The sequence below is a fragment of the Somniosus microcephalus genome, chromosome 2, assembly GCF_052327205.1.
Source record: "Somniosus microcephalus isolate GS21.2 chromosome 2, FLI_Smic_1.0, whole genome shotgun sequence".
NCBI lineage: Eukaryota > Metazoa > Chordata > Chondrichthyes > Squaliformes > Somniosidae > Somniosus > Somniosus microcephalus.
The window spans coordinates 191,460,944-191,470,888 of NC_140988.1; the positions used below are offsets into that span (position 1 = coordinate 191,460,944).

Here is a 9,945-nt window from a genome sequence, read left to right on the forward strand (position 1 = left end):
GAAATTCTATGTAGACCCGGACCAAGTAGGGGTGGCAAGTTCACTTCTCTGAAAGACATTAGTGAACCAGCTGGGGTTTTATGAGAACCTGACAGCTTCATGATCATTTTTTTCTGATGCTAGTCCACAAATGATTGGATTTATTGAATTTGATTTTACCATCTTGCCATGATAGGATTGTGAATCATGATATCAAGTTTGCTAGTCCAATACTGTAACCACTAAACTACAATAGGTTCTCAATGATTGCATCACAATGATAGCAAAGCAAATCAGCCAAATCGAGCATTTGCCTATCTTATGATACCTACTGCAGCCAAAATTAAACTGGAACAAACAGTTTTTGTTCAATGCCTGTATGTTTGTAATATCTGTAATGTTCTTACTTCTAATTCATTAATTTCTTTATTTTTCTGTATTCTATTTGATCATTTTCTGATTTGGTGATCTCACCAATCATATTCTGCAAAAGACAACCAACCATATTTTATGACTAATCATATTTTACACAATTCAAGCAATCACATTTACAAATCACATTTGATGCAGCCAACATGACATGCCTGACTGAAACTGAGTATTATACAAAATTAGGTAATTCATCAAAGTACAGTACCTCTGTACCTGAAGAAGGTCTTTAATATCTTGCATAGAGATATTGCCACAATATGGAAAAATTATGCAATGTGTAATCTTAAATTGTATGAAATGTTACACAATCTCCAGTTTCTGTATATCATCACTGTAATGTTTCCAGCCTTGTGAGAATCAAAAGTAAACTTAATTCAGTAAGATTGCCATTTGGAATCATTGGAGTAACTCATGCTTTTTACCATCTGAGGCTTGTGATTATTTCTCTATGATTTCATGCTCCTCTTTCATAGCTGCTAAAACTACAAAAATAATTCCGATGTGGATCATGTGACTACTCTAAAGACTAATGGAGAATGTTTTTATGCCACAATCTGCCAGTTGTAGGCAAGGCAATTAATCTAATGTAGTTTTAAAATTTCAGTGGTTGTATATAATAAGAATTTCAAATCTAAGTCTTTTATGCGTAGATGGTTGCTATAAATTCATTGGCAGTTGGGTGCACTATATTGTTTCAACCCTTCAAATTAGGACCATGAAGTTGGATGTTTTTGTGACTGGAAGGCTGTTTCCAGTGGGGCTCCGAAGGGCTCAGTACTAGGTCCCTTGCATTTTGTGGTTTTTAATCAATGATTTAGACTTCAATGTAGGGGGCATGATTAAGAGGTTTGCAGATGATACAAAAATTGGCCATGTGGTTAATAATGAGGAAGAAAGCTGTAGACAGCAGGGATATATCAATGGACTGGTCAGGTGGGCAGAAAAGTGTCAAATGTGTCAAATGGAATTCAGTCTGTAGAAGTGTGAGGTAACGCATTTGTGGGAGGGCTAACAAGGCAGGGGAATACACAATAAATGGTAGAATACTGATAAGTGTAGAGGAACAGAGGGACCTTGGAGTGCATGTCCACAGATCCCTGAAGGTAGCAGGACAGGTAGATAAGGTGGTTAAGAAGGCATACAGGATTCTTTCCTTTATTAGCTAAGACATAGAACATAAGAGCAGGGAGGTTATATTGAAATGTATAAAACACTAGTTAGGCCACAGCTTGACTACTGCGTACAGTTTTGTTCACCAGATTACAGGAAAGATATGATTGCACTAGAGAGAGTACAGAGGAGATTTACAAGGATGTTGCCAGGACTGGAAAATTTTAGCTATGAGGAAAGATTAGATGGGCTGGGGTTGTTTTCTTTGGAACAAAGGAGGCTGAGGGGAGACGTGATTGAGGCGTATAAAATTATGAGGGGCCTAGATAGAGTGGATAGGAAGGACCTATTTCCTTTAGCGGAGAGGTCAATAACCAGGGGGCATAGATTTAAAGTAATTGGTAGAAAGATTAGAGGGGCGTTGAGGAGAATTGTTTTCATTCAGTGGGTGGTGGGGGTCTGGAACTCACTGCCTGAAAGGGTGGTAGAGGAAGAAACCCTAATCACATTTAAAAAAGTACTTGGATATGTACTCGAAGTGCTGCAACCTGCAGGGCTATGGACCAAGAGCTGGAAAGTGGGATTAGGTTGGATAGCTCTTTTTCGGTCGGCACAGACACGATGGGCAGAATCTCCTCCTTCTGTAAATTTCTATGATTCTATGAAGTCTTTTGCCTTGCATCATCTTCCCTTTTGTCATTTAATCACCCCTCCCCTCCCCTCTTTCCCTACCTCTGTACCTGCTAAAAACTGTTATATTCTAACTTTTTCCAGTTCTGACAAAAGGTCATTGACCTGAAGCGGAATTTTCCGGAGTGATAGCGGGTGAGATTGGAGACTGGTCGGGTGGGAAAGTTGTTATTTTTGGGAGCGGGTTGGGAACCCACTGTCATCCCGCTCCCACATGCCTTTCCCCCAGGCACGTCTGTCAGTGTGGACTCGACCCGGCTGGCAGAGGCGGGCGACACAATTTAAATTATTGTAGCTCGTTGTCAGACCCTTAAGAGTGGTTTTAACCTTACATTTTAAATTTAACTGGATGGCCATGGGAAATGCACTGCTCGGGAACCACGTCTGTCATGAGGCGGGAGTTCAGTGGCCATTTCTCCAGCTGATTAGTTGACAGCATCAAGTGTACTATAAAAGCTCCCAACTGACAAATTATCACATTCCTCAGCAGAAGCTGTTTCTCACTGCATTCCCAGCTCAGATTCTGCAGGCTGCAATCTTTCCAACAAAGTCTCCATCCACTGTCACTTCATTGGAAGAACCTCTCTCACCATTGACAGATTGCTTCTGTCATCTCTACTTCATCTGCCATCTATTCCATCAGCACAGATGCCGATTTATACTCTCACCTTGGTCCTCAGAATCCGAGCACGATAAGCACCAGCACCAGCAGCACTCGGCACTTCTTCTTCGGCAGTCCCTCGGAACCGAGGATGACTTGCTTTCATATTAAAAATGAGCTTGCAGGTGACTGATTAGTCCAATGTGGGACCTACAGTCTCTGTCACAGGTGGGGCAGATGGTGGTTGAAGGGGTGGGTGGGTGGGGGGCTTGGGTAGACGTGCACTCTTTCCGCTGTTTGCGCTTGGCTTCCGCTTGCTCCCGGCGACGAGACTCGAGGTGTTCGGCGCCTTCCCGGATGCTTCTCCTCCACTTTGTGCGGTCTTGGACCAGGGATTCCCAATTGTCGGTGGGGATGTCCTTGAAGCATTTCCTCTGCCCACCTGGGGCTCTCTTGCCGTGCATGTGGATAATGTGACCCGTCCATCGGAGCTGATTGAGCGTGGTCAGAGCTTCGATGCTGGGGATGTTGGCCTGAGCAAGAACACTGACGTTGGTGCGCCAATCCTGCCAATGGATTTGCAGGATCTTGCGGAGGCAGCGTTGGTGGTACCTCTCCAGTGCTTTGAGGTGCCTGCTGTACATGGTCCATGTCTCTGAGGCATACAGCAGGGCAGGTATCACTGCTGCCCTGTAGACCATGAGCTTAGTGCCGGGTTTGAGGTCCTGGTCTTCAAACATTCTCTTCCTCAGGTGACCGAAGGCTGCACTGGTACACTGAAGTCGGTGTTGGACTTTGTCGTCGACATCTGCCCTTGTTGACAGTGGGCTCCCAAGGTATGGAAAGTGGGCCATGTTGTCCAAGGCCTTGTCGTGGATTTTGATAATCGGGGGTCAGCACTGTGTGGCGGGGGCAGATTGGTAGAGGACCTTTGTCTTTCGGATGTTTAGTGTAAGGCCCATGCTCTCGTACGCTTCAGTGAAGGTGTTTACAATGGTTTGGAGTTCGGCGTCCGAGTGAGCGCAGACGCAAGCATTGTCTGCATACTGTAATTCGATGACAGAGGATGGGACGACCTTCGATCTGGACTGGAGGCAACGGAGGTTGAACAGTTTCCCGTTTGTTCTGTAAATTAGCTGCACTCCAGTGGGGAGCTTACTGAGGGTGAGATGGAGCATTGCAGCAAGGAAGATTGAGAAGGGCGTTGGTGCGATGACACAGCCTTGCTTGACCCCGGTTCGTACGTGAATTGGGTCTGTGGTGGAACTGTTGGTCAGGATCACAGCTTGCATGTCGTCGTGAAGCAGGCGGAGGATAGTGACAAACTTTTGAGGGCAGCCGAATTTGAGGAGGACACCCCATAATCCCTCACGGTTGACAGTGTCGAAGGCCTTTGTGAGATCAAAGAAGGCCATGTACAGTGGTTGGTGCTGTTCCCTGCATTTCTCTTGTAATTGACGTGCGGTGAAGATCATGTCCATTGTGCCCCTTAGTGGGCGGAATCCGAATTGCGACTCTGGGAGGAGCTCTTTGGCCACTGGTAGAAGGCGATTGAGGAGGATTCTTGCAATGACTTTCCCTGTGGCAGATAGCAGGGAAACTCCTCTGTAATTACCGCAATCGGACTTGTCACCTTTCTTGAAGATGGTCACAATTACGGCGTCTCTGAGATCCCCTGGCATGCTCTCCTCCTTCCAGATAAGAGAAATGAGTTCATGAATTCGCGCCAGTAGTGCTTCTCCGCCATGCTTTAGTGCCGCGGCGGGGATTCCATCTGCTCCTGAGGCCTTGTTCTTCAGTTGTCGGATGGCCTTCTCAACCAGGCACACCAGCAGCACCAACAACAGCACCATCTACCTTCTCTGCAATCACCTGAGGCACAGGACACAGGGCATCAGCACCCAAGCACATTGCTGCCCGGGATGCCAGTGATGGCCTCATCATGGCCAGATTTACTTCACTTGAAGCTGTACACCCATATGGCTGCCAAATGATGTGCCAGGCTGGCACCACCCCACACCAAAACCATAAAGCATCACTGCAATGACCAAGCCATCCCTTTCACACTTGCCACCATTGCGAGAGGTATCATTATGTCTCACCATTCACTGCAACTCACTAAGCTACTTACAAAAGTGCACATCAATCTGTCCAAGACCGGAAAGTGTTGAAAATTAAGATTTTTATGTTTGATAGCACATTAATGGAAACTTTACATAAACATTGGATAAAACACCCAAATGGCTACCCTTGTGAATCTACTTGCGTGTCATCTTTCTCTTCCGTGTGAATCTACGAGGTGCTAGCCCTGTGACTTCAGCAGAGGTAGAGGCAGTCTGCTCACTTCCCTGCTGCCAAGGAGCTGGAGGGCACCTTTCTGCACATTAGTGGGGCCATGAGGACCCACATCTATGCTATCCCTCCTAGAAAGGAGGTCTATGAGCCTCTGCCATCTATTCTCCATACCTAGCCATCTATCCTCCATAGAGACCATGTGCTCCTGTGAGTGGCGCATTAGCTGTTCCATGCAGATGGCCATTCTATCCATGGAGGAGCCTACAGTCACCATCACCTGTGACACGGTGGTGCTCATGTTGGAGATGGACTCCTCCATTCTCTGAACATTTGCAGACATTGCGCTCATAAAACCTGTCAAAGTCCCCTGCACTTCTTCCTACACCTCCAGGATCACCCTCTTTCTGGATGGCCCCCGAGGCTCAGTGTCTGCATGCAGCTGAGCAGAGCTGGGAGTGTCCTGCAACAACTGGCGAGGACTCTCCACTGCTGACCCTGTCAACACCATCTGTTCTTGCTCACTTGTGAGTTGTGAGACACCCGGTGACAACACTACTCTATCTCCCGTGGCACCCACCAAGCTGTGAGTCTCAGCGCTGGTTCTGGGTGCGCTCATGCCTGGTGACGGTGCACCCTCAGAGGCTGGAGGCTCCTCTGAGGAGTCATCTTCATCTTCCTCCTGGATAGTGGTGGGGGAGGGGTGCTCTTGATGAACCTGTGGGAGAGTAAAGAGATGAGTTAGATATGTCATATGAAGATTGGGTGCAGATATTATTATGCACATGATGACCATTCAGTGTGTAGGATTCGCAAAATTGGACTTTATATTAATAAGGGTCAAATGGCAGAAGAGGCCGTGATTTTAAAGACTGTTTTAAAAGAAGCCCAGAAAAAGGGGCATACAAAATGGCCACCATACCATGTGACCAGCTTATTGGGACACTTTAAAATGGTTCCTGCGCAACCTCAGACAGCTTTGTGGATTCAACCTACAGCAAGTTCTGGAAGCCGTTTCTGAGAGAACGAAACCAGACCCACACATATACATATGGATTAGATGCAGATCCAGTCAAGATCGGCCTGGAGACAGAGGCCATCTAAATGTTGACCCAAACAAAAGGGGATAATTTCATATTCATGAGAACAGCATCCAGGACTAAATAACAAGATCAGCAGGACATTAAAAACAATGAAGGTAATTCCAGACCAGAGATGGGCTTTACCAGCCATTTAAGACATTTTAAAATATAATGACTACCCCACTGTGCTCCCAGCCCGCCAAAAGTAAAACAAAGACTAACCTGATTTTGGGCGGGAGACGGAGGTTTCTGGAAGAAAGTATATCTGGAAGACTTTTCAGCAGTTGGACAGACAGCTTGAATCCGGACACCCAGAAGAAGAAGCAGGCACTCGCAGGAGGAAGAAGAAAGCCAACATCGAGAAGGCCGTCTTGAAGCCGGCGTTCCGCCCCGGGGAAACACATCGGGAGATCATCGACCATCCCCGGGCCATTGCCGAAATGAGAGGCCATCGACCCAACTTGGGAGAAGAGACAAAAAAATAATGGTCCCAAGAGAAGAAACCTTCCAGCCACCCCGGCTCGCGAGAAGAGAAAAAAAACTGAAGAAGCGATGGGAGCCAGCCCAAGGCTCCTCTAACCAGGGTCGACCCGACAATCCTTGACCCCGCCGACATCCAGGCCCGCCGGTGTCCAGCTGCCCCCGACCCCCACCTCAGGAGAGAGGTGTAGCGCAGCTCGCAGGGGCTCCACGATCCACGTGGAGACGAAACGCCTGAAAGGACCAAACACAGACTCGATTTCAAAACCTTGCACTTCCTAGTGGGATTGGTGAGCATGTTTCTGGCCCTTCACAATTAGATCTAGATAGGTTTAATAAGGGGGTGGATTTAAGGGTACAATTAACATGAGTTGTTGTCCCTCGATGTTCCGTGAGTTTCCTTATTTCATGATGATCTTTGTAGAGTATAAGATGCCTGTATTTGCCTTAGTTAATATCGTGTCATTATGATTTGCTGTGTGTTTTTCCCTCCCATGTACTCTGTTACCTGCTTGCATTTGATTTGATATTTGTCCTTATGCAATAAAATTTCATTTTGTTTCATCAAACTTGGTCTACAAGAGTTTTCTCTACATTGTAGTTCCTGCACCTAATTCCAGAGTATAGAATCTAAGGGGCGAGTGGGTTGAACCACTCAAGGTTTTACTGTGCAAGAGAGAGAGGCCTCTAGAGAGAGAAACCTCAGGGAAACCTCTCAAGGAAAACCCCTTAAAAGTGGCTGCTGACATGAGTGACTGATATATGCCATGTAGCTCTATGAGATGTAAATCTGTCACCAGGTTGCTGTGATGTCACCCTCTCTCCGTCTCCCACTTCCAGTTGTTCGGCGACTGTGGGTATTTCTAAATCAGCCTCCTCTGCTGTTGTAAGGTTTGCAAATGATTGAGGGCTACTGCTGGTTCTCCCCCACTCCCTCTTATTTTGGGCTCTCTTTTCCTGCAAGGAGGGAAAGAAGAGAAGGTTGAGTGAGAGGGATGGAATGAGTGTAAGGAATGGATGGGTTAGATCTTTAGAGGGAGACAATGATGGAGTGGGGTGCCAAAGCCAAGTGGATCCTTGTGTGTTGTTAGTTGGTATGATTGCATTAGGATGAGGCTGAGTGTGAGGGGTGGCGAGTGAGATGGGGATGTAATAATGTAGATAGAGAGAGAGGGTTAGGTGGACATGCAAGGTATGTTGGTGTATGGATGTGCAGGGGTAGGCTTGGGAAGGCAGAGTGATGGGGATGTGATTAGAGGTATAGCAGAATGAAGGTGAGTGTGGCTTTGTACTCATGTGTCCTGAACTAATGAGATCATTGAAACGTTTCCGGCACTGCACCCAGGTCCTCCTGACCACATCCCTGCTGGTGACCTCCTCTGCAATTTCCAACCAGGCTGTTTTGGTCTCCTGGGGAGGTCTCTTCCACCCATTGGAAGGGAAGAGGACCTCCCTGCGTGCTCTGACTCCTTCCATAAACACATGGAGGGAGTCATCGGAGAACCTGGGTGCAGCCCTTTGCCTCTGTGCAGTTATTGTCAGTGTTTGCAGCACTCCAATGCTGTAGTGCACTGACAGCACTAAGTGTCAATGACATTCAACTCCAATGTGACCTTGACAACTTTAAAGATCCCGGCTGAAAATGCGTCATCGATGACGTCACCAGACCTGCACCATTTAATTGGGCCAGGTAACACGCAGGGGGGGCTTAATAGGCCCTATTAAGGGAAAGTCATTTTCAGCAGTGGGGTGGATTAAGCAGTGGGGTTGCGACCGCCATTGCCACCGCCCGCACTGGGCCCGGACTGGGCTCGGACTGGGCCCACACTGGACCCACCCAGGTGGGGAAAATTCCAGCCGTTACCTTTGTTTTTTCTCTCCACATATGCCACTTGACCTGCTGAGGATTGCCTGCATTTTCTCTTTTTATTGCAGATTTCCAGCATCTGCAGTAGTTTGCTTTTGTATAACTGTAAGTTACCTTTTTAAATTGAGAGTATCATAGTAACATTGGTTTTTGCAAGTCAACCTAAGAGTAGATCCTTCGACTTCTTGCCTGTGATGAGATACCTCAGCCACCACCAATGCCTATTGGGAAATCATGGACTGTTCCCCCACATGCTGATGGCAGGTGAGGACTCAGAACATCTACCCAGCAGTGACCTATTTAGACATAGGTCTTGGTATAAAAACTGATGTTATGGCAACTGAATGTAAGAAATGATTATGTAACTATTGTTTTATAAAGAAAACTAAATGGCAACAATGAATTCATTTCTTTTATAGTTACTCAAAGTTCACCACTGTCTATATGATTATTTTATTTATTTTTCCTTGACTCAGACCACTCTGTGGCAAGTTAGAACACCAGAGTTGTGACAGTTTTCTCCCTCTGGTTATAAATGAATTATGTCATTGAAGACCCACAGTCCGAATTTAAATCCTCCATCTAAATTATGCACTCATAATATGGGAATTTTTGGCAATGGGAAACGGTCATAAGGCCTAACAAACTTCTCCCTTTTTCATATGTCAAACCCAACTTCCTGCCTTCTCACTATCCCGCTATCCATTCTCTTTCCAGAAACGTATCCAAATGTTTAATAGTCTCTGGTAATATATTCTACTGTATGAAAAACTTTACCTGACTTCAGCTCTTAATCCTAACTTTGTAATTATAAATCTAAATGATGAATCTGATGTCATAGCAGATGGACCTAAATACATCATCTGCTCATAATCCTTAGCATAATAAATTTGTCCAAGAAACGTTTGATGTCTAAATATGTGAACACAAGAGTATAACTGGAAGAGTAAGGAATAGCTGAAAAAAGATCATAGTAAATGCATAGAAAGAGGAACAAGTGTTATAATGAAAATGTTGAGGTTTAGACACTTTCAAACTTATCATTCAGTATCTTACTTGACAATAGTCACATTTGAAATGTGATTCATTTTTGATGGATATTGAGATCCTGAACCACAGTTAGTTTACAATGGTTGCTGACCTTCATTTCGTATCACAATTCCTGGGTCAGTGATTGTCGAGAACTAGTGATGCAGACTGGAGGTCAAGACCATTTGTAAACACAGCACATGGTTCAGGATCTCAATCTCCGCTACAAAAATGGAAAGATTTCTAAGATCAATTGTATTTCAAATGTCAGTTTTGCTGAGTAAAGCGCCTTAATATTAATCTTTAAAGGGTAATCAAACCCTAGTTGGCAAGTCATTTAAAAAATATATTTCTGTTTTGAATCATTATAGTTTCAGTAATCT

General features: G+C 45.4%; 1 pseudogene; it reads right to left on the reverse strand.

Moving 5' to 3' along the window:
• Positions 1 to 388: 388 nt before the first annotated feature.
• Positions 389 to 9,680, reverse strand: LOC147123171 (uncharacterized; annotated as a pseudogene).
• Between the last annotated feature and the right edge of the window lie 265 nt (positions 9,681 to 9,945).